We start from the raw sequence: 20,190 nt of genomic DNA, 5'->3' as shown, positions 1-20,190 counted from the left end.
AAAATAACTAAAGATTATTTGAGTACCATTTTAAAATCAGTTTTTATCCACTTAATTATCATACCATCCACCCCTCACTTAACTGGGTTTCTGATCACATCACAAAAATGTTTGTTAATCTTTCCTGAGATCGAGTTATATCAGCATAATGTATTTAGGAAATGAAATAATATGTGAGGATGACTTGCATAGAGCACATAAATTATATCCCCCCTTTCCCACAACCCATTTAGAAAGGGCAGTGATAGGAGGGAATGACTTTTGAGGGGTGGAGGAGAGATTCTGCCTGGGGAAGAAGCAGATAAGAGGAGGACACCTACAGCTGCATAAAAAAAGGGTCGGTGGGAGATTTGTACTTTCTGGTTCCCCAAATCCTGTCAGTGCAGCATTACAGCGAAGTGGGCCTAGCTCAGGTTTCCTGTCTGGGCCTCCTGGGAGAGGATCACCCTGACAATTTTCTTCTTGACAAATCCGTGCTTCTGATAACCAACCTGTTGCTTTCAGGAGTTCATAAATCTCCTTTTTCTGTTGTTCAACTATATTTTGTCAAAATCTATATTGTCAAAATATGATCTACAAATTTTTGTGAACTTTTTCCCTTCACTTGTAAGATAGTGGTAACACCCATTTTTGAACTCAAAAAACGTCTAGACATTGGAGAGAAGGACCTGTACATTGACTACCATGCTGACTGTATCAAAAGTAAGTCACACAACCCGCAACTCGGCTTTAACCCTCAACCACAACCCTACCTCAACCGATCCACCGTCACCCAAGACTAGGCATGCACGCCCTAACTACCTCAATTCCAACTACTACAGGCCTTAAATGCAAACTACTCAATGCAAGAAGCCTCGTGAATAAAATACCTGAATTCTTCCTCCTACTAAATATGGCTAAATTCGACATTATATTTGTCTGTGAAACATGGCTCAATGCATCTCTCCCTGACTCCATTACCACAGTAAGAGACTATCATGTTTACCGATCAGATCGTGAAATTCGTAGAGGAGGTGGGGTTGCTATCTTCTATAAAAGTCCTTACATCTAAAAAATATCCAAGTTACCCAGGAGCTTGCTCTTCCTGAGACCATCATCTGTGAACTATCCTTAAATATCACAATTCGATTCTTACTATGTTACAGAGCACCTGATTATGACATCGAACATGTAAACAAGCTAAATACATTACTAACATGGGCTGCATCCTGCCCATACCCTTTATCTTTCTTGGTGATTTCAATCTACCTCATATTGACTGGTCCCTAAATGAATGTACAACTGAAATCATACACACAACCTTCTACAATGCTATTACAAATCTGGGACTGGAACAACTAGTAACCAACAACACTAGACTAAACAACTGCCTCGATCTCATCTTCTGCAATAGTTTGAATTTAATTTACGGAATACAAACTAAAGAACCCTTTTCCAGCAGTGACCACAATATGATTGACTTTTGTCTCAACATACGCCCACACAAAAATCACCACAATGATGTAATCCCCAACTGTAACTTCAAAAAGGCAACTATGATCTTATAGACAACGATCTCTCATCCCTTGATTGGCAATCTCTATTCACTGGATGCAATACTGTTGAAGATCATTACAACATATTTTTACTTGAAGTCAAAAGAGTCATCAAACTATATGTACCAACAACAACTCCCAAAACAAAACAAAAAAGCAGATTACCCATAACAATAAGGAAACTTCAATCCAAAAAGAGATCACTCTGGCGGAAAAACAAATCTGGTCACGTTGCCAATTTCAAAAGCCGATACAAAAATTTATGCCACCAGATAAAGACCGAATGCACCAATTATCACATTAAACAAGAGGAAAACCTTCTAAGCACCAATTCCACCCATGCTTTTTACAATTTTGTAAACAACAAACTAAAAGACTCAAGGTCCATCCCACCCTTGATGGGACCTGATGGTAAGGACTGCAACGACGACACCATTAAAGCCAACCTCTTTAACACATTCTTGACTCAGTATTTGTAAACAGCAATGGATCATGCCCAGTATTTCCTAGCCATACCACAGATAACAACAATGATCTAATACATATCGATTTTACAGAAGACAATGTTGAAAAAGCACTACGCAATCTAAAACCATCTCTATCTATTGGACCGGATGGAATATGTGCCTATTTCTTAAAAAAGCTATCCACTGCCATAGCCAAACCTCTAAGCATAATCTTTGAAAAATCTTTCAGGACCAGCTCCTTGCCTAACCTATGGTCACAAGCCACAGTCATCCCCATCTTCAAAAAGGGAGACCCAAGCCTAGTTGAAAATTACAGACCAATCTCCTTATGCTGCGTCACCTGTAAAGTCATGGAATCAATTATTAACCAATCCATCATCCTCCACTTAGAGACAAACAACCTACTCTCCAATAAACAATTTGGTTTCAGAAAAAAAACTATCCTGTAATCTGCAACTCTTACACTGGAAAAACATATGGACGACACAACTCGACCAGGGCAAAGCAATAGATGCAATCTACATAGACTTCTGTAAAGCCTTTGATTCAGTGGTACACGACAAACTACTCCTAAAAATAAAATCCTATGGTATCTCTGGACAACTGAATAACTGGATAGAAGCATTCCTGTCAAACAATCAACAAATGGTCAAAATTGGGAACGCCCTATCAAATCCAGTACCTGTCAATAGTGGTGTTCCCCAAGGCAGTGTTCTAGGACCAACTCTCTTCATAATCTACATAAACGACCTTTGTGATCATATCAAGAGCAATTGCGTTCTCTTCGCTGATGATGTAAAGCTGTTCAATACCACAGACAATACTACTACCCTACAAAAAGATCTAGACTACGCTGCTACTTGTGGATCCCGAGGACCTAATCTGTGAATTTTGTTACTTTGTTACTTCTATTCCTGCATCTATGTATTTTTGTTACTTTTGTAACTTATATTCCTGTTGATACTGGTGCTTTTCTCTCCTACGGGCTCACAGCGGCGTGACTATGCAGCTGCCTTGGTCGCCATGAAGGAGGACGGTGATGCCCACAGTGTGGTGGATGGTGCAACCTGATTTCTAGCGACAGGATTTCTGGAGATCTGGTGGCTCTTCCTCTGTTGTGGGAATCTTCTATTTGGGGGGGGAGGGACCCCTCTGACCTTCCAATTTCTGGGGCTGAGACTTTCTATCCCAAAAAAGGTGCTGTTGGAACTCCTTTGTTCCTGGTTTATTGGCATCCGTTGTTCAGGGAGGATGTTTCTTCACTGGGGAGACATTAATATGGACTTCTTGGCCCAGAAGGGGAACCGGGGGCTGAGTGAGGAGGGGAACTGAAGGGAAAGGCAGGCCCACCCTGGCAGGGAGGAGCAGAGGAAGGCCCGTATCCCAAGTCCACCGCTTGGAAGTTCTCCCCTGAACCTCCCTCAGATTCTGCTCTCAGGGCCTGCAGACCAGATCCTGGGTGGCTCCGGGTTCAAGCTGTGGCTTTTCAGGGCCAGGTTGATGTGCAATGAGACTCTCTTCTCCTCCAGGAGGTTCCCAGCCATGTCTGACCGAAGCTGGGTGAGGCCCAGAGGAGGAAGCCCACCCCAACTTCTGGGTTTGTCTCAGGGAGACCCCAGAGAAGGGAGGAGGGGGCTATGGTCATCCAGGGTTTCTCACCGGCCTTGAGGAGGCTCCATGTGGACCTCTGGCTTCTCTCAGGGGGCTGCGAGGACCCTGGCCTGGTCAAGCATGTTGTGTGAACGGGGTCCTCGCCAGAAGAAAAGGGTCCCCAATACAGGTAGTCCTCAACTTATGACCACAACTGAGCCCAACATTTCTGTTGTTAAGTGAGACATCCATCAAGTGAGTTTTGCCCCATTTGATGGCCTTTCTTGCCACAGTCATTAAATGAATCATTGCAGTTGATAAGTTAGGAACCCGGTTATTAAGTGAATTTGGCTTCCCCATTGACTTTGCTTGTCAGAAGGTTGTAAAAGGGGATCACAATGGCCCTGGGACGTTGGTGCCATTATAAACATGAAACTGGCCAAGCACCTGAATTCTGATCCCTGCATTTGATGCTGCAAAGGTCATTAATTGTGAAAAATGGTCCTAAGTTCCATTTCTCAGTGTGGTTGTAACTTGGATCGGTCACTAAATGAATAAGTGGAAGTCGAGGCCTGCCTGTGTATCTCCTCTTGATCAGCTTCTCTTCCAGGAATTCATCTTCTTCCGAGTTCCCATCATCCACTGACTACTTGGCCAAAGGGTTCAACCTTGGGAAACAAACCATGGTTAAGAGGTGTGGAAAGGGAACTTCACGAGGACAGTGGTGTCACCCAAGCAGGAAAAGCCCAAAGGGAACATCAGGCCAGCCATAAAACAAACTTGCATAGGAAAAGGAATCAAATAAAAGGTATTAAAGAAGCCCCTTAGACAAAAGCCCAAATAATTAAGAAAAGTAGGGAAAGAAAGAAAAGAAAACCCTTACAAACACAAGACATGCCAAATCAGCAAAACAAACAGACAAAAGGCACAAAATATATTACAAAGGAGACAGACAGGAGATTGCCACAAAACAAATATAAGAAACCATTAAGCTAAAAAAGATTAGGGCGAAACCGATAAAACAATCAAACCACCCCACAAAGTTTGCCTTCCTCACCCCGGAGTTTACCTTCTGGCGGGAAGAAAGACAACCCTGACAGGATTTAAAACATTAAGAAATACAAACACAAGCACTCACACAAAAGGAGAAAAGGGTATAAAAATCAGGGACTTACCATTCAAGGTAGCTAGCCCAGGAACGCAGACTTCTTGCTATCTTTCACCTTCCCGAAAAATAAAAAGATCCAGCTTTCAAGCAGTTGTCCGTATCCTTGCGCCGGAGCTCTCCCAGCGGGAAAATCGAATCCTCAGAAGAAAGGCATTTTGACAGCCTTTCAACAGAGGTGCAAATGTGAATGCGGCCACTGGGGAAGAGACCGGGTTCAGAGGGTCATGTGGATCCCACCAGAGTCAGTTGGGTGGCTGGGGCTTCAATCCGGGTGGGGGGCTGAGTTCCAGTCCTGCCTGGGGAGCCAAGCCAGCTAGGAGGCTCTGGGCCAGCCGCTCTCTCGGAGCCCTGGGAAAGAGGCAATGGCAATGGCTTCTGAGCAGCCTGGCCAAGATCTCTGGGCCGGCCTCCCCTGGGGGCTTCCGGACCACCTTCCCACCCATCTGGCCGAGGCTGAGGGGCCTCTCTGGGCCTGGCTTCCTCCTCACCGGTCAAGTGGCCTCCAAAGGGCTGGATTCGGAGAGGGTTTGGCAGGTGGCTTTGCTGTGAGGAGGGGCATGGAGGGTCCTGCAGGGCCAGGGGGTCTGCAGTGGGTCTGCCCCCTCCCCAGTTAGGGCAGGGAGGGAGGGGGGCAAGGGGAGAGGGAGGCAGGGGGAGCCCCTCCCATCAGGTCTGGGCAGCTCAGGTGCTATCAAAAAGCCCACCTCTGAGGGAGGAGCCTTCCTTGGGATTGGCTGGGAGAGCGGCTCTGGCATCACAGATGGGGACAGGTGGAGGTCCAAGGTGAGCCTGGGCACCTGCAGGCCAGGTGGGGCTGGTGGGGTCAGGGGAGGGAGGTCAGCCTGGGGCCCTGCTGCCAATTTCCCCCTGGGGCAGCCAGGGGCTTCTTCCTCCTCCTGCTCTGGGAAGTGGGGGCCCCCTGGAGGGGGCTCCCTCTGGCCTTGCTGGGCAGGGTGGGGGATCTGCCCCATGGGGGCCCAGGGCAGGGGGAGTGAATGGGGTGAGGGTCCCCAGGTTGCATCTCTTGCCAGGATCCGAGTCTGGTGTGCCAGCTTTGCACCTGGCAGGTGGGGCTGCTGTTCCCCAGGTGTGAAGCCCACCAGCTCCTGGTCCCGGGCAGAAGGAAGGGCCGAGGCTGGAGGAGATTCTCTTGATCCTTTCAGAACTCAGAAAAAGGCCTTCCGGGTGAAAGGAGACCCCAAAATCAGGGAGGTCAGGCTGAACCCCTGGAGCTTCTGCCCCCGAATTGTCCTAGCTCATTTCCCTCAGAACCCTGAAGGGGCTTCCAGGCCGTTTCTTTCCCAGGGAGGCAGAGGAGGAAGATGGATGGACGGAGGGAAAAGAGGCAGGAGAGGAATCGGGTGGAAGGAGGAGGAGGAGGAGGAGGAGGCCGGGAGAAACTTCCCTGCAGCTCTGCCAGGACTTATTAGGGAATCCTCCTCTTCCCTCCCTCCTGTGACGGTTTTGCTCTTTCCTGGGCAGAGGGTCCTCGACCTTCAATGTTCTTTTTAGTGACCATTCAACGCCACAGTGGCACTGAGAAAGGTGACTTCGGGCCCCTTTCCACACTGGCGGCCCTGGCAGCCTCCCTGGGGTCCCAGGATTTACATTTGACAACTGTCTCACAGGCCACAGTGTCCCGGGGGTGTCACGTGATCACATTTGATCCCCTTTCTCGAGCAAAGTCAGTGGAGAAGCTGGATGCGCCTAAGAACCGTCTGGCTCATTTAACATCTGCAGTGATTTGCTTAGCAAACAGGGCCAGAAATGTCAATAAAGTGGATCAAAACTCATTTAACAACCGTCTCCCCCAGCAACACAAGTGTTGGGCTCCATGGCGTCGAGGAGACTCCTGCCTTGTCTGTCTGGAGATTCAGGGCTGCCTTTTGAGGCTGCCTCAAGGGCTTCTCCAGGCTGCCTTGCGTTGGCGCCCCACCTCTCTTCTTGCCAGGCCCCCAAGAAAGGGGTTGGGGGCCACCTGGAAGCCCCAGGTCTTCTGGTTGTGGGGATGCGGCACTTATAGTGGACTCTGCGGCCACTTCAGCCTCCCCACCTCCGAGGCTCTGAAGGTGCCCTTGGGGGTCCTGTGTCCCAGTCGTTGGGGGTTTCACTCCCATGCACCCTGGCCCAGGAGGGAGAACTGGGGGTCTGAGACAGGAGGGGAGCGGAGGAGATGGGGGCAGGGGGCAGGAAGCACCAGATGCCCAGGGCAGCCCCATCACCCAGAGCAGGAGGAACTCCCTGCGTGGAGGGAGGAGGGGGCTCCCACCCAGGTGGCCCAGGTGGGAAGGGGAGCTCCAGAGCCAGAGAGGGAGGCAGAACTGGCGGACTTCTCCCCAGCCGCCTCCTCAGGTGGTTTCCTGACTGTGTGGCTGGGAAGGCCTGCCTCACCGTGGTCCCAGCCTCCTTAGGAACCTCCAGGTGGATGAACCCACCACCTTCACAGGAGGCCATTCCATGCCTGCAGGTCTCTGCAGGTCCTGGCTGGTCTTTTCCCCCTCTTGGAGACCCCTGGAGAACTGGGCTCATGGCAGGCGATTCAAGGACGGAAGGGCTCAGTCTTGGATTCAGCCACCGGAAGTGCCACTCAGAAAGTGTCACCTTAGATATTCCAACCAAGTTGCTTTTTAGGATGTTCTATATGTAATGAACATTTAATGGAGGAACCTCAATATCTTTATTAGCAAGTGTGGGATGAAGGGCAACATTTTGTAGAGGTTATCAAGCTGGCTGAGAAAATGCCCCCAAGGACATCTCCTCAGATGCTCCTCTGGAAATGACCATCAAATATTTAATTTGGCCACCCTGTTCTCCTCCATTGGATTCACCAACATTTTAATTAATGTCTTTGATGAAGGGAGAAAGGGAATGTCCCTTAGAACCAGGGATGGATTTCTAAGACCATAGAACAAGGGTCTTCAAACTTTTCAAGTTTAAGACTTGTGGACTTCAACTCCCAGAATTCCTGAGCTAACGTGACTGGAAGGAGGAATTCTGGGGGTTGAAGTCCACAAGTCTTAAAGCTGTCAAGTTTGAAGGCCCCTGCCATAGAAGATCACAGGGTCCATGGGGCCTTGGATTTTGGGTGTGTCCACGTGAGGTGGTCTGAGTTGAGATGGGTTAAAATAAAGATTTTTCTAATTGTCTATCTGGAAATGAATCTAGCAGGACAAATCTGTCACATTTTGGAATAAACCTCTGAAGGGGTAAAGGGGCCATGAGAGCAGGAGGGCCAGAGTCTGAAATTATGCAGGGACACACAAGGCCTAAATCTTAGGCCAAGCCAGGAATTCTCTACATTCAGGATTTCCTGCCTCAGGACAGGACATAATTCTGCATTGTTCCTTGTATTTTTCCATTCACTGGACTGGTTTCCAAGGTGGCAGCTGGAAAACTCCCTGGGGAGCCAAGAGGGAGGAAGAAATAAATCCCCAGCTTTTCCCTTAATTATAGGGGGGAAGAGGGACACCTGCCACGGCTCCTTTGCACATCTGGGAATGAGCCTGTAAACAAGAACTCGGCTAAAAGTTTGAAAATTAATTGGGGGGGGGATGTACTTTTACTGCTGAAAGAAAACAAGGCTGAGATGTGGTGATGAAAGAACAAGCAATCCTGGCTAGTTCATGCCCAGGTTTCCTGCCCTCCTGAAAGGGCTCCCTGCAGATGGAGACCCTCAATGGGGTCAGGGTTCCTTCCCTGAGAGCCAACCCTCCCCCAGGACTCAGGCTGGGTCTCCTCTACACTTTTCTGGCTCTGAGGGAGTCAAGCCCCCCTCCCAATGGGGGAGGCAAGAGTGGGGACGTCCCAAACCAACAGCTGCATCAGACGTAAACAAATCCCAAAAATGGTCATCAACAAGTTGCAGCAGGTGAATAACAATAATAATAATAATAATAATAATAATAATAATAATAATAATAATAATAATAATAGGTCAGCTGCAGAAGGCCACCTTACTGGGATCTCTTTGCATAATCCGCCGATACATCATGCAGTCCTAAAAACTTGGGAAATGTTCGACTAGTGATTTGTGATATGAAACCCAGCATGGTTATCTCATTTGCTGTGTATACTGTAATAATAATAATAATCATCCTCATCCTCATCCCTTTTCCTGATTCCAAAATATGGATCCATGAAGATCGTGCAGTGAAACAACCAGGGGAAGCTCTGAAGTTTAGATGGACTTCTGATTGAAAGACAAAATGACTGAACCAATTATTTCTGGATTTAAAAAAAATTCCAAGAGGGTGGGTGTCATGCCCCTGTCAGAGTCTGAATCCGAGGAGGAAGATGAACGGCTGACAGGGTGTGGGAGTGTGGCTGCGTTGGCTGTGGAGGAGGCTGGGGAAGGGCAAAGTACGGCTGGGCAGAGCAGGAAAGAGGTAGAACAAGGGAGAGGAAGTTCAAAGGAAGACCCAGGCCCACCCCTTCTTCATCTTAGGGCACACAGGGAGGAAGGGAGAAGAGAGCAACATGAGTTGCATGGCTTACGGGGGAGGAAAGGGCCCTGATTCCCTTCATTAGCCACACCTGGGAAGAGAGCTTAAAATAAAAGCATGCTGACTGCAGCAGCTGCTGGGAGCAAACGTGACTTTATCCTGTGTTGTCTTTGCTTGTCTGTGTTCCTGGCTATGTGAGTTTTGCCGTGCCTTCACGTTTGGAATTCTTGATCCTGCCCTGCCAAACTAATTACCTCAGTTTGGCTTGATTGGACTTAAAGTTACAGCTTTTGTTGACCATGTTTTGGACTTGATTCCCTGCAGTTAAAGGCTGTTCCTGGGGGAGTTTTTCTCCAGCCAGAAGGTAACCTGGACATTGGGGGCAACGTTGGCGCCATTAAAGGGACTCTTATTGATTATCTGACTGTGTTGCCTTTGTGCCACACCCTGGCTCATCACATTGGGGGAGGGGGGGAATGAGGTGACAATATTTTATTTCTTACCAACTTTTTTCCCCACTGGGACAAATAATAATAATAATTTATTTCTTTAGAGAAAGGGAGCAAAGTCAGTAATACCTTGAAGGAGATGTCTCCCCTTGAGGTGGGGCAGAAACGAGGGCCAGGCCACAAGCTCAGGGAGGAGGGAGGCTTTCCAGGCAGGAGCATCTTCGGAAGGGAAGAGAAGGCCCCTCCAGGCTGCATTCCACCTGCCACTCCCTGAAGGACCCTTCAAAAGACCTCCAGGGTCTTTTGCTTTTTGTTAGAATTGTTTGTTATTTCTTATTTTCTTTATTTTACTTCCCCTCTGGTTGGATTTGTATGTCTGGATTTTAGCCTTTAACCCAGGAACTAGAATATAATTTTTCTTTTGCTTCTTTTTTGTTAAGAGAAATACATAGAGTATCATTCTTTTATTTTTTTTCCTCCTTCCCCTTATCCTCTTTTTTTAAAATCCTTTTTATCCTTTTTTCCACACCCTCCCTTTTCTTTCTGCATATTACTGGAACCAACTAGATTAAGGGATACAAGTGCCTTAAGATTTTTCTCCTCCTTTTTTATTTTTTGGAGTGGCAGCTGCTTGCTTTCACTCTCTTTTCTTTCCTTTTTTCTCTCTCTCTCTCTCTTCTTATAGCTAAGTTTTACAAGATGAGCAAAAAGACAACAGCCCCAGCTTCTTCAATACCAATAGCCTCCTCTTCACCATCTGGAGGACAACGTTCAATACAGACAATGTTACAACAGGAGAAAGAGAAGGAAGTGACATTGCAGATGATTGTGCAAGGAATCCAGAAGATTGAAAGGAGAACAAAGAATACTGAGCAAAGAACTAAAAAGACAGATAAGAAAGTAGAGAATATTCAACCGATGATTATGAAATATGAGGACAGATTTAAGAAAATTGAAGAAGAAGATATACAAAGAGATAAGAAAATTGGAGATATTGATACTCGATTGAGTGTAGTTGAAAAGGGCAGGAGTGGACCATTAGGATGGGAAATCGATAGATAAGGATTTTACCTGAGATTTCAAAATGTAGAAGAAGAAAAAGGTGAAAACCTTGCTGAAATAATGACAGAAATATTGGCAGAAGTGTTAGAGATAACGAAAGAGAAGATGATGGATGGGATGGATGAAGTGTGCCATGTCTATACAAGATAAGCAATGAGAAATAAGTTACCAAGAGAAGTTCACATCAGATTTACTAAGAAAATTATTAAAACAGATATTGCATGTAGCAAGAGAGAAAACATTAAACTACAAAGACAAAGAAATTGTGGTGCTGAAACAGGTACCAAGAAGAGTAAGAGAGATGAGAAGAGAATATTTATTTTTGACTAAAGAGTTACTTAAAAGAGGAGTAAATTACAGATGGTTGATACCAGAATGTCTCTTGTTCACCTGGCAGGAACAAAGACACAGAATTGACACAGTCGAAAAAGCTGAGCTATTCTATTAAGAATATCTTAGAGGAAAGAAGGAAGATACAAGGAAAGAAGAGTCACTAATCGAATTTCAAGAGGAGTGTATAGCAGTAATTGAAAAAGAAAAAGAAGGTGCAGTAGGTGATGTACCCAGAGAGCAAGGAGAACTAAGATCTACTAGAGCAATAAAACCCTCTTACAAAGCCTAATCTGGATGAAAGAGAATTTATTACAATTAACATAAATGGACTTAATTTAGCTACTAAAAGAAGAAAAGTATTTCATAAATTAGAGAAATTAAGGTTTGATATAATCTGCCTACAAGAAGTACATATTAAAAAACAACATGAATATATATTGAAAGAAAAAAAATTAGGGAAATTATTCACATCGTTGACACAATGTAAAAAATGAGGTGTGGTCTTATATATTAGAGATACAATTCCAGCAGAACCAATTTATACAGATGATGATGGAAGGATTTTGATGGTGGAAATAATGGACAATAATGTAAAAACATTTTAAATCACAATTTATGCTCCAAATGACAATCAAGAAGAATTTTACAGGAAATTACATATGAAAATAATTGAACTGGACTATGCTAATATTTGTATGATGGGAGATTTCAAAGGAATAATTAACGATCAATTGGATTATAAAATGCACAAATCAACAAAGAAAACTAGAAAGACACTACCAAAATCTTTCTTTCAAAATATAAAAGAAGCAAACTTAAAAGATGCATAGAGAGAGAGAAATGTGGAAAATAAGCAATATACCTTTTATTCAAACAGACATGCATCATGGTCTAGAATAGATATGATATGGATGTCAGCAGAATTACTTCCTAATATATGAGAAATTGAAATAGAAACAAGCACTTGGGCAGATCACAACTCAATGACAGTCATTTGGAAAGGACAAAAGAGGAGATCTAGATGGACCTTAAATAATACGATAGTAAAGGAAAAAGACTTCAAACAGAAAATAGAGAAAGAATTGGTTTTCTTTTTTAAAGAAAATAATCTTTACAGAATCTCTGGGACACGATGAAGGCCTACACAAGAGGCTTGATAATAGACTGTTGTGACTGGAAGGATTGACCCTGCTGGGAGTTTTGACTCTGATGCCTCTGAAGAAAACTAAAAGACTCAAGGTCCATCCCTCCCAGGATAGGACCTGATGGTAAAGACTGCAACGACGACACCATTAAAGCCAACATCTTTAACACATTCTTCGGCTCAGTAGTTGTAAACAGCAATGGATCATGCCCAGTATTTCCTAGCCGTACCACAGATAACAACAATGATCTAATACATATGGATTTCACAGAAGACAATGTTGAAAAAGCACTACGCAATCTAAAACCATCCCTATCTATTGGACCGGATGGAATATGTGCCTACTTCTTAAAAAAGCTATCCACTGCCATAGCCAAACCTCTAAGCATAATCTTTGAAAAATCTTTCAGGACCAGCTCCTTGCCTAACCTATGGTCACAAGCCACAGTCATCCCCATCTTCAAAAAGGGAGACCCAAGCCTAGTTGAAAATTACAGGCCAATCTCCTTATGCTGCGTCACCTGTAAAGTCATGGAATCAATTATTAACCAATCCATCATCCTCCACTTAGAGACAAATAACCTACTCTCCAATAAACAATTTGGTTTCAGAAAAAAACTATCCTGTAATCTGCAACTCTTACACTGCAAAAACATATGGACGACACAACTCGACCAGGGCAAAGCAATAGACGCAATCTACATAGACTTCTGTAAAGCCTTTGATTCAGTGGTACACGACAAACTACTCCTAAAAATAAAATCCTATGGTATCTCTGGACAACTGAATAACTGGATAGAAGCATTCCTGTCAAACAGACAACAAATGGTCAAAATTGGGAGCGTCCTATCAAATCCAGTACCTGTCAATAGTGGTGTCCCCCCAAGGCAGTGTTCTAGGACCAACTCTCTTCATACTCTACATAAACGACCTCTGTGATCATATTAAGAGCAATTGCGTTCTCTTCGCTGATGATGTAAAGCTGTTCAATACCACAGACAATACTGCTACCCTACAAAAAAGATCTTGACTATGTATCAGAATGGTCAAACAAATGGCAACTTCAAATCTCAACAAATAAATGCTCTGTCTTACATATTGGCAAAAAAAATCAGAAAATAAAATACAAGCTGAATAGTCAAGATCTTGTTGATGACCCAAGCTCTGTAAAGGACCTTGGAATACTCACCTCTAATGATCTAAGTGCTAGAGGCCACTGCAACTACATAGCCAAAAAGGCATTAAGAGTTGTTAACCTAATCCTACATAGCTTTTTCTCTGGTAATATCACACTACTAACCAGAGCATACAAAACATTTGCTAGACCAATACTCGAATACAGTTCATCAGTCTGGAACCCTCATTACGTATCTGATATTAGCACAATTGAGAAAGTCCAGAAATATTTCACAAGAAGAGTTCTCCACTCCTCTACTCGTTGTAGAATACCTTATGCCACCAGACTTGAAATTCTAGAACTAGAAAACCTTGAATTACGCCGTCTTCGGTCTGACTTAAACATGGTATATAAAATCATACATTGCAATGTCCTACCTGTCAATGAATACTTCAGCTTCAACCATAACAACACAAGAGCACACAATAGATACAAACTCAAAGTTAACCGCACCAAACTTGATTGCAGGAAATACGACTTCAGCAATAGAGTGGTCAATGTCTGGAATACTCTACCCGACTCTGTAGTTTCTTCCCCAAACCCCAAAAACTTTAACCTTAGACTGTCTACTATTGACCTCACCCCTTTCCTAAGAGGTCTGTAGGGGGTGTGCATAAGCGCACCAACGTGCCTACCTTCCCTGTCCTATTGTTTCTCTTATTCTTTTATTTTTCTTATATGTACCCATTTCATGTATTCACAACTATGTATACACTTATACTTATTATCTTGTAAACAATTGGCAAATCAAATAAATAAATAAAATAAATAAATAAAAAGAAGGTGCAGTAGGTGATGTACCCAGAGAGCAACGAGAACTAAGATCTACTAGAGCAATAAAACCCTCTTACAAAGCCTAATCTGGATGAAAGAAAATTTATTACAATTAACATAAATGGACTTAATTTAGCTACTAAAAGAAGAAAAATATTTCATAAATTAGAGAAATTAAAGTTTGATATAATCTGCCTACAAGAAGTACATATTAAAAAACAACATGAATATATATTGAAACAAAAAAAATTAGGGAAATTATTCGCATCGTTGACACAATGTAAAAAAAGGGGTGTGGTCTTATATATTAGAGATACAATTCCAGCAGAACCAATTTATACAGATGATGATGGAAGGATTTTAATGGTGGAAATAATGTAAAAACATTTTAAATCACAATTTATGCTCCAAATGACAATCAAGAAGAATTTTACAGGAAATTACATATGAAAATAATTGAACTGGACTATGCTAATATTTGTATGATGGGAGATTTCAATGGAATAATTAATGATCAATTGGATTATAAAACGCAGAAATCAACAAAGAAAACTAGAAAGACACTACCAAAATATTTCTTTCAAATGATAGAAGAAGCAAACTTAAAAGATGCATGGAGAGAGAGAAATGTGGAAAATAAGCAATATACCTTTTATTCAAACAGACATGCATCATGGTCTAGAACAGATATGATATGCATGTCAGCAGAATTACTTGCTAATATATGAGAAATTGAAATAGAAACAAGCACTTGGGCAGATCACAACTCACTGACACTCATTTGGAAAGGACAAAAGAGGAGATCTAGATGGACCTTAAATAATACGATAGTAAAGGAAAAAGATTTCAAACAGAAAATAGAGAAAGAATTGGTTTTCCTTTTTAAAGAAAATAAAAAAAGAGGATACATCTTTACAGAATCTCTGGGACACGATGAAGGCCTACACAAAAGGCTATATACAAGGCTATATATAATAGGCTATATATAATAGACTATACAAGGAACAGAAAAAGACTTTCAAAAGATGACTATAAGAGATTGGAAAAAGAATTACAGAAGTTTCTGCAAAAAAAGACATTAAAATTAAAATGGACATAACAAAACATAAAATGAGATGAATGGAAAAAGAGGAATTAGCACAAAAAATTAAAAATGCTAAACAGAATTACTTTGAAGATGCAAACAAACCAGGCAGATGGTTAGCCTATAAATTGAGAAAGGAAAGAGAACCAAGAAGGATTAGCCAATTAATAAATGAAGAAGGATATGTTTGCTATGGAAATGAGGAGAAGAAAAAAAGTATACAAGATTATTATGGAAAACAGTATTATCAAGAGAATATTCAAGAAGAAAAAGTTAAGTAATATTTACAGAAAGCGAAATTACCCCAGATACCCAAAGACATTGAAGCAATGTTAGAAGGGAACATTACAATGATGGAATTAACAGAAGCCTTTAAAAAACAGAATGTTGGAAAAGCACCAGGTCCAGATGGATTGCCAGCAGAATTTTACAAGACTTTCCAGGAAATACTGAATCTTCAACTATTAGAAGTCCTGAAAGAAGTTATGTCAAAGAAGAGAATACCCAAAACATGGTCAGAAGCATATATTACACTTATACTGAAGGAAGACACAGACCGCAGCAAGTTAAAAATTATAGACCTATATCCCGATTAAATTCAGACTATAAAATTTTTGTTTCAATCTTGGCAGAAAGACTGAAAAGATACTTAAATAATTTTATTCATGCTGATCAAAATGGATTTCTGCCAAAGAGACAAATCAAAGACAATGTGAGAATAAATCTGGATGCTTTGGAATACTATAAGGCACATCCTGAAAAGCAAATGGCCTTGATGTTTTTAAATGCACAAAAAGCCTTTGATAATGTGAGCTGGTGATTCATGTTATTGCAATTGGTACCAATGGGCTTTGGTAAAAAAAATATTCAAGCCATTGAAACGATATATCATAAACAAACTGCAAAGGTTATGATAAATGGAGAATTGACAGAATCCATAGATATAAGAAAAGGGACTAGACAAGGTTGTCCACTGTCGCCTCTGCTGTTTGTGTTAACATTGGAAGTGTTGAATAGGAATATTAGAGAAGAAAAAGAAATAAAAGGAATAGAAATAAAAAAGGAAGAGTATAAATTGCAAGCCTTTAGAGATGACCTGGTATTTATATTAGAGGACCCATTGGAAACAGCACCTAAATTAATAGAAAAGATAGAAGAATATGGAAACGTAGCAGGTTTGAAAATAAATAAAGATAAAACAAAGATATTAACAAAAACATGCTAGCAAGACAAAATAAAGAGTTGGAAGAAGTTTTAGAAATACAGGTCACAAATAAGGTTAAGTATTTAGGGATATATATTACATCAAGATGTAGCACATTGAAGGAGGATAATTATTTTAAACTCAAACAGCAGATTGCGACAGATTTGACAAAATGGGAAAACTTACAATTATCATTGATTGAGAGAATATTTACAATTAAGACGAATGTATTGTCTAGAATTTTATACTTATTCCAAACAATTCCAATTCGATTAGAGAAAGAGTTTTTCGAAGACTTAAATAAAATTGTGTTGAAATACATCTGGCAGGGTAAGAAAGCGAGAATAAAACTTAAACTGTTACAAGATGCAAGAACAAGAGGAGGGTTTGCCTTGCCCAACTGGGAATTATATTATCAAGCGTCAAGTTTGATGCGGGTAAAGCAATGGATAATGTTAAGGAATAGTAGATTATTGACTTTAGAAGGCCATGACTTGCTGCTGGGATGGCATGCTTTCCTCTGGTATAAGGGAACTAAAACACAGGGGTATTTTAGAAGACATTACATTCGAGAGGCATTGTTTTTAAACTGGGAGAAGATAAAAAGACAATATTATTTAAAGATTCCATTATGGATATCTACCATTGAAACTTTTTCTTATCCAATAATATATAAAAAAGAACAAACAGTTAGATATGGTGAAATACTGAATGAAAAGGGTGAACTGAAATCTATGCAAGCGTTGGAAGAACAAGGTGTAAAAATGAATTGGTTTTTATATTTGCAAATACAATCTAGATTTTATAAAGATTTTAAAACAGAAGGTGTCTATGATAAGTTGACTGATTTAGTTAAAATTCTGATGGGTACTGATGAAAAGATAATTAAATTTTTATGGACATTTATTAGAATTGGAGGAAGAACAAGTTAAAGAAATGATGATTGCTTGGGGGAAAATATTTGGATATGGGATTGATTTAGAGAAATGGCAGAAATTGTGGTCTCAAAATTATAAAATGACAATGTCAACTGCATATAAAGAAAATTTGTATAAGATGTTTCACAGGTGGCATCTACCCCCGACGAGAATTGCGAGAATGTTTAAGAACAAATCAGATAAATGTTGGAAATGTCATCAGATACCTGGTTCATATTACCATATGTGATGGACATGTTCAGACGCAAATATTGGACTAAAATCCACACATGGTTGGAAAAAATGATAAAATGATATAGACTTGAAACCAGAGGTCTTTTTATTGGGAGTCATACCAGACATATACAATAAAGAACTGAAATATTTGATTGTAAATGTCTTAACAGCAGCTAGAATTGTATTTGCGAAGAACTGGAAAAATGAAAAAAAAACTATGCAGGAGGAAGTTACTAAGAAAATTATGGACTGTGCTGAAATGAGTAAATTGACATTTGAAATTAGAGAACAAGATAAAGATAAACAATTTTATATGATATGGGATTTGTTTTATCAATGGTTGTGTCAGCCTTCAAGATCTTCTACTATTGCTTTGCATCCTTCGGCTGCCATAAGTAACGGGGGGAGAAGGGGGGAAAAGTATGGGAAGTGAGCTGGAGGTGTTACATTCTAGTGTTTTATAAAATGAGGAGGGGGAGAGTACATTCTTGCTTAGGTTTCTATTTCTTGCTTAGCTTTCTTTTCTCTGCACAGCTGCAAATCTTTATTTAAATATGCCAAGGTCAACGGACAGAGGCCTCATCATCACCTGAAGATGTCCACATGATCATATTCACAACTTTTAATTGGAAGAATCATTTGAACTACTGGGGATGGGAACATTTCCATCACTTTGTATATGTGATTTACGCGCCTAATTCCTCAGATTCAGAATTCTATTGTTGCTATCACTTCATTTCCAGTAAAAGATATCTTTTCTCTAATTAAGAGTCTAAGTATTTCTTTCTTGGATTTTGGATGGAGCACCACCTGACAGGTTAGACAAAAAGACATGGTAATGTAATAGACTAGGAAATTTTGTAATAGAAGTTTAATAGATCAATATAAAATATAATACAGATATATATAACCATTGGATGAAAGTACAATGTAAATTTTACAATAAAATTTGGAATATCTCATATAAAATGATGGAATAAATAGTTTAATCATGGATGATTAATAACTGATAAATAGATAAACATATGTTAGTTTGACAATGTGAGAATTTATATAAACCGTGAGCAATGACTATGAAAGGATAGCACAAAAGATTTGTAACCAACTGACACACTGTATGTATGTAAAATGGAAGATGGTTTTATGTTTTTATGTTTTGTTTGTATATGTTTGTCTTAAAAAATAAAAATTTTACAAAAAAAAAAAGACCTCCAGGGTCGCTCTGGGCTTCCTCCACTGGAAACACGGGGCCCCCAATTCAGTGGGGCTTCCCAGGCCTGGGTCTCATAGGGGACACGGAGGGATACCTGGGTTCCATCCATTGAGTCAGCCTCCAAGGCCTGAGGAAAAACCGCGTTTGAATGGCTTTGGGGGTCTTTGGTTTTTTCTTTATCTTTTTTGTTCTGTACAGTCAATTAACATACTCGTAATCCCCGCGTTGCGATTGGCTAAAGCGCGCGGTGACCAGATTGGCCGAGCGAGCCGCACTGACTGGCCCGTTGGGAATCTCCCGCGATTGGGTGAGCTAAGCGCGGGAGATTCAAAGCGGTGCCATTGGTCGCGGCCGCCGCGGCTGGGAAATAAAAAGCCACCGTTTTTCCTTCCAAGTTTAAGCTGTAACCGGAGCACAATAAAGAGCGAAAATAGTCACTGACTCCGAGCTTCCTTCCTGGCGACGAGGGTGGGATTCAAGGAAGAACCACTGAGCACGTGTCCGGAGGAAGACAAAGACCGACTAGATGGCCGGCATCACCCCGCCCGCGCTGTTCAACCTGGCTACTGAGGACTGGGAATCCGATTCCTAATGTTCAGACCGATTCCTAATGTTCCTCGAGAGTAGCAACATGAAGGACACGAACGGACAGAAGAAAAGGGCCATTTTCCTGATGCACTGCGGGCCCGCGGTGTTCAAGATGGCAAAAGCCCTCGCAAAACCCGCAGATGTAAAGGCGATGGACTGGGCCGACCTTGAGCCATTACTCCAAAACCACTACGCCCCCGCCATGCCCATCCTCATCCGGCGGGACGAATTCTACCGGTGGAACCAGCGGCAGGACGAGAGCGTCAGCGATTTCATAGCTGACCTGCGGGACCTCGGGGGCCTGTGCAAGTTCCAGGACTTGGACGATGCCCTCCGGGACCGCGTGGTCCTAGGCCTCCGGGACCAGGCACTAAAGAGCTGCCTGATGGTGAAGGGCGACATCGACCTTGCCACCGCCATGGCGGAAGCTTCCACAGCCGAAGCCACCAAAAACTCAGCGGCCCGATTGCGGAAGGCAGAGAACGTGGACCGCGCCGACAACCCCAAGGCAAGCTGCCGAGAGACCACCACACACCACCACCACACACCACGGGGACCTGGACTCCGCCTCGGACACCCCGGAAGAAGAAGAAGACATCCATCGGCTCCAGGTAGGTCTAGACCGACGAGATCAACGAGGTCGTCAGTCGGGGCCCCAGTGCGCCGGGTGTGGGGACAACCACTTCCGATCAGAATGCCGTTTCATCGACGCGACCTGCCAGCATTGCAATAAGAGGGGCCACATCGCCCGAGTCTGCCGGCTCAGAAAAACATACAGCCCCCACCGCCGAGAACCGAGCAACTGG

The 20,190-nt window shown here is 42.4% G+C and overlaps 1 protein-coding gene across 1 annotated transcript in view; it reads right to left on the bottom strand.

Moving 5' to 3' along the window:
* LOC148128461 (vomeronasal type-2 receptor 1-like) overlaps positions 1-5,343 on the bottom strand; it is a 44,698-nt gene extending 39,355 nt beyond the window's left edge. Inside the window, exon 1 of the mRNA XM_087949062.1 lies at positions 4,768-5,343. The gene's annotated coding sequence lies outside the window, so the exon portion shown is untranslated. The remainder of the gene's footprint in view (positions 1-4,767) is intronic.
* Between the last annotated feature and the right edge of the window lie 14,847 nt (positions 5,344-20,190).

The sequence above is a fragment of the Notechis scutatus genome, unplaced genomic scaffold, assembly GCF_049901735.1.
Source record: "Notechis scutatus isolate UNSWTSFEM ecotype Mainland unplaced genomic scaffold, rNotScu1.2 NSCUSCF63, whole genome shotgun sequence".
Classification (NCBI taxonomy): domain Eukaryota; kingdom Metazoa; phylum Chordata; class Lepidosauria; order Squamata; family Elapidae; genus Notechis; species Notechis scutatus.
Note: the sequence above shows the minus strand (reverse complement) of the source record. Positions and strands in the feature narration are given on the sequence as shown.